General features: G+C 38.4%; 1 long non-coding RNA gene across 1 annotated transcript; it reads left to right on the top strand.

The window, feature by feature from the left end:
- Positions 1-5,004: 5,004 nt before the first annotated feature.
- Positions 5,005-5,395, top strand: LOC110015421. The gene is made up of 2 exons (XR_002290613.1): positions 5,005-5,055; positions 5,136-5,395. It is a non-coding gene; the product is annotated as an uncharacterized LOC110015421 (long non-coding RNA).
- Positions 5,396-5,618: the final 223 nt, after the last annotated feature.

Below are 5,618 nucleotides of genomic sequence, written 5' to 3'. Positions count from 1 at the left end.
TCATTAGAGGGGAAAAAAACAGGGTTTCCAGTTTATTAAAAAAACAAACATATCGTACCAGTCTGCAACCCATTTTAAGATCCATAGCTAATTCTACTGATCATGTAACATTGCCGAGAAAAAACGTCACATCCTGAGCATTCTTTATATAATAAAAGTTGCTGCTGTGTCTTCCTCAACTAGTTAAAAAAAGTGGTGAACTTCAGGGAGTTTTGTTTTCTTTCAAGCCTTATGGTTATGTAAATATTATGCAAATGAATTCAATGGTTATGTAAGAAGCTTTTTCTCCAGGAAAACTGATTTGGTATTGACTGAAACCAAACTCTCATACTTGAACCAAATGCCTTTGTCTGTAATATTTATAGTCTTTTTCTGTTTTTATATTTCGTTGTAATGAATTTTAAAGACACAAATACTTCAAAATGTTTTTTAGGTCACAAGTTTTATTCAAAAACAGAAAAGAAAACTTTAAATTATGGTTTATTTTGGTTGGTAATTTCAATTGTTAACCTTTTTTTAACCATTTTTAAAAGCTTTTTTTCCACAATGTTTGGTGAAAGATAAGGTAAAATATGATTTTAAGATGCATTTATTGTCAGGTGTTTAGAAGGAAAAGTATATATTTAATTATCTCAAATGTAAAACGTGAAGGTGGTAAGGGTCTCTTTTACTCCTTTTTTATTGGGCATTTTGACATATATTTTCAGGTCAAAGAACACGTCAATCTGGCTCAAAACAGTATTGCTTGTTTTAAAGATTTTATGAGAATTTGAACCTTCACTCAAGTTTCTCTTAGGTCAGCAACATATAATCATCCGTTATGTGGAAAGCAGACAAAATGCACAATTTTAATAATAGTTACAGTCAGTTGTGTTCATTTCAAAGAACTCCATAGTCTTGGCGCAGCACCGTGTCTGAATATGCATGCTTCTGAGAGCCTGAGTCATGCCAGATCTCCAGCTGCATTATCAATGAGTAACATGCACACAGATATGTGCTAACTCTGACAGCTGAGCAGGACTCTCGGCAGCCGTTGGTTGTACCTGTTTTTGAAACAGATATGGCATCATGGAGTGAGTGATGCATACTTAAAATCCGAACAGGATATCAACCTTTCCCTTTATTTAGCCTCTGTCGCAAATGTGTGCAAATATTAGATGACAGAGTGGTACATGCAAACCAGTTGGAAAGGAAAACTAACAAGAGTTGTGTCGTTGGTTTGGATTTTTGTATGCTTTTTACAAAAAAAAGTACAATTGCTTATAAAATTAATTGTAGAAAACACCACCTTACACTCATATAAAGTGATAAAATGACTTCTAAAAGATGCCCCAAAACACTAACTACCTTTTTTAATTGAGATTTTGTGCCCCTAAAAGTGCTGACCCTGTCGATAAGACATCAAAGCATTGACCCCTGGCTCACCACTCACACACAAATCTTTGTATTTGACATAATGGTGCCATGGATGATGTCTTTGGACAACTGGTGAGTTCACTGGAGAAAGTGGGAGGGACTCCGAGGACATGTGACTAAGGTTGTGACCTCTCAGACATTTAAAGGAAGTTGTTTGAAGTTGATTAGACCATGAAAACCCATAGTGACATCAGCTTAACAGAAAAATGAGTGGTCCACTTGGTTTTTGGTAAAATATACAATTTTATTTTTAAGAAACTATGGGTCAGAGTTCTTATGGGTTAGGGAACTCTGCAGAATACTTTAGTATGTTCAGGGTGAATAAATGGGACATAGTTTTGTTTTTTATGGTTCAAAAAGCATCGTACAGCAGCAAACACAACAGGTTTTTTGACAGATGTCTCGGACTTTTGAAACCAGAATTCTTTTATATCTTGAAAACAATTAAGTGTATAAACTATTTCAATGAAACCTCTACTTGTTAAAAAAAGTCATTTTTCTGTTTCATCAGACTCAATGAAGTGTAGGCCTCTTTGAGAACATCACCTTCACCCAATCATCCAGTCTGTTGTGCAAAACTGTGATTTCCCATTTTTCTTTTGGAACATCTGTCTTTCATAACTTGTGCTGAGAATTTTCTATTATACAGGGGCACAGCTTTTGGATTTTCTAACCCAAGACCTCAATGGCAGCTTCTTTTTTTTATGTTCCTCCTGTAAAACATTCCTGGTTTTTTATTGAACTTTCTCCAAATTTTGGTCGTGCTTTAAAAAATTGTTCTTATTATTATTTCCACTGATAAACAAATTTTTCAAAATTGTTTTAGAGATACTTTTATTATTTTACCTGAGACCTCTTGTTGGGTTTTTTTCTTTTACTGGTAATCTAGCCTGCTTACATTTCTGTGTAAACAACCCCCTAATCACATCAGTGATGACAGGGTTCTTTGAACGGTCTTATGCCTTTCCCCTCTCTTCATCCATCAAAATAATGACCCAATTTAAAGCAGCTAAGCTGATTGAAACCTACAATTCACCTTCACAGTGTGTTGACGTAACTCGGAGCGGTCGCGGTATCCACCCACCACAGAGGCAGCAGAGAAAAGAAAAATCAACAGAAAAGATAAAGAAAAAAAATTCACATTTTTCTGGTCTACAAAGCACAATTTTTGCCACTTAAGTTTCACAAAAAGCGCCTTCCTTGATCATCTCAGGACCAGTTCTTGGCTTCCCCTACATGCAGACAAAACTCTCATTGATGCACAAGGCTCTGATGATGTCACGGTCACCATGGAAACTATTCTCACGGTCCCTCCTCCCTCTTCACTTTCACCTTTCTTCTGCATCCTTTAATTTACGCCACTCCATCTGTCTGTCATTTGTGTACGTGCTCCTGCAAACACACAGGTTGTATTAAAATGATGTGACTAATGTTGCCAGGACAACTGCAGGGTTACACCGAGAAAAACAGAGGCTGTCTTTTTTTTCTTTTTTTTGGCAATAAAGATAGCACAATGTGTTAATATTTGGTTCTCTCATCCTCCTCATCATTCTGTGGACAAACAGCTCACAAAGGCACTCACACACTATTTTGAAAGCATTAAGGAGGCCTTTTTTAAGACAGAAATTAGTGTTTTTTAGAGAAAAGCTGGACAATAAAGACAGTGGGTGTTTCGGATGCAAGTGAATGCATATTTATGACAGAGTGGGGGATATTGTCCTCTGAGGTGGGATGGTGGGTGAGTAATACATGGAAATAATGACAGAAAGAGAGATGGGAAGGGACAGCTATAAATACGATACAAAACAATCTCATTTGTGTTGCTTTTCTTAGTATTTTAACATCAGGAAGTCATTTATAATCAACATGATTATTGCCCATATTTTCCTACCCTTTTTGGGAATTTGCAACAGTTTGTTACTGCCACAGATAGCAAAAAATGAAGAAAAATGTGAGCTGCAGTCCACAGGAGGCTCTACATCTGTGGTTGGTTGAATTATTTATTATCCTGAAAGTTTGCTTTGTTTCTTTGTGGGAATCATCCAGACAATTTTATTCTGAAACTTTCACTTTTCGAAAAACACAACTATCCACACAAAAGGAAATGTACATTCATGGATGTATAAATACTGGCAAAATAGACGCTAATGCCAATAGAATTTTATCACTCAAGAGATTTTTCACAAACTCCATGGGATTTTGTCAAAAAAAAATAAGATTTCCTGTTTCTTTTTAACAGCAGCACAGATAGAGAGTAAAAACCAAAGCATATTCTGTCACTTTATGAGATCTTTTCATCATGTTGTTTTTTTATAATAGTTATTTGCATCTGCAGAAGAGGCAAAATTGTAGAATTAATATATGAAAGATTTTATTTTAAAGAAATCCCTGAGAACTTACCAAATGTCACGTTTGTTCATACTTAAATCAGCTAGGCAAACCAGATGTTCAAACTAAAAGTAAACTTGATCAGAAAATTAAGATTGCCTAATGCTGACATTTACACTTGAGGAAATTATGACCTTTCAGGTTTGTTGTAAGACAATTTTCAGTTCAATTCAATTTTATTTGTGTAGCCCAAATTCACAACAGTCGTCTTAATGGGCTTCGTACTGGTAATTGTAAAGTGAACATGCAATCAAAAGGATCATAGATGCATACAATTCAATAGGATAAATACTAAACTTTAAATTAACAGACTAAGCTAAACTGGGCATCCCTGCCCTTAGATCCTCCTTCGTGGTTTGGAAAAACTCCTAAAAAAACAGAATCCGCAAAAAACGAAGAAAGCTCAGGGTGCCCACATGAAGGAGGAATTCTCCCAAAGGACGGACAGGTGATGTACCAGAACGTATAGAGAAGAATTAACTTATCCAAATCTACAACTACATGCTTAAATAGTCCAATTGATGAGCTTCATCCAGATGAAGTTGGGGGACGGCTGGGGGCGCGAGACGAACCGGAGGCAGGATCCACAGCCAGGTGTAGGAGGAGTAGTAGAGGCAAGCCAGAGACAAGGTACACGGTCAGATACAGAAGCACAGACAAGCCAGAGGTGAGTACCACAGGAGGGGAGTGAGAAAGAGGGACAGTACATGAATCCATGACACCATCCATCTATTTTCCAAGAGAGTGCTTGCCACTGTGCCACCATGCAGCCCCACTTTAATGTTGTTTTATCTTTCGGTACATTCCGTCGGGTCGCCACGGCAAATCAGCTTTCACTGATTCATACAGATAAAAATTCTACGACAGATGCCTTTCCTGATACTGAATTTTATCCAGGCTGGGGATCGGCACAGGGAGACCCAGATCAGATCTGTGTGTGAATGTGTGTGTGGACATGGGTAAATGGGACTGTGCCTGTAAAGTGCTTTGGATCTTCTTAGAAGGTAGTAAAGAATATTTAAGTATACGCCATTTTCTGAAAGTCTTGAAAAAGGTAAAAAAATATTTTTTTTGAAAAATATATATTTCAACCAATCATTCATTTAGGTGTCATGGTGCCTCTGTCAGTTCTCCTCCCCTCTCTGCTTGGCTCCTGATGCATCCCAGCTGTGTCCACTCACCTCATCACCCACCTGGCCTACTTAAGGAGATCCTGATCCAGCATTCATCGCCAGTTAATTGCCCCTGATGGTGCATAACTTGGTCTCTCGTCAAGAGTTTTGCCAAAGTTTTAATGTTCACGTCTAACTATTGTGTTGCCTCACCTTCAGGACATTCTGACCACGAGTGGACACCTGAGTCATCGGATTACCAGAGCCACAGAACCTCTCGGAACACCAAGAGCCTCCAGCCACGTCTCGAGCCATCTCTGACCTCCAGCCACGCCACGAGCCAACTCCGAACACCATCCTCGCCTCAAGCCACAACCGTCAAGCTGCATTCAGAAACTTCGCCCACTGCTCTCCAGCCTCCAGCCTCTTCAAGATTTCCAAGCCACCTCAAATTACATTAAACCTGACTTACCAACTTACTTACCTTGTGTTTTCCTTCCGGGTTCCAACACCTGGGTCGGCCTCGCCTAGCTTGCCATGACATTAGGTTTATTGTGTGCGCAGAGTGTGAATAATTTAGCTTTTTCCACATAGCCCAGTAATCAACTAGCAGCAACTGTAACAATCAATTGTAAAAGGCCATTGTGCACTAAATGGGCTCCACCAACATCAGGTCATTGGGGTGATTCATGGCTGTGGAGG

The sequence above is a fragment of the Oryzias latipes genome, chromosome 8 (assembly GCF_002234675.1).
Source record: "Oryzias latipes chromosome 8, ASM223467v1".
Classification (NCBI taxonomy): domain Eukaryota; kingdom Metazoa; phylum Chordata; class Actinopteri; order Beloniformes; family Adrianichthyidae; genus Oryzias; species Oryzias latipes.
Note: the sequence above shows the minus strand (reverse complement) of the source record. Positions and strands in the feature narration are given on the sequence as shown.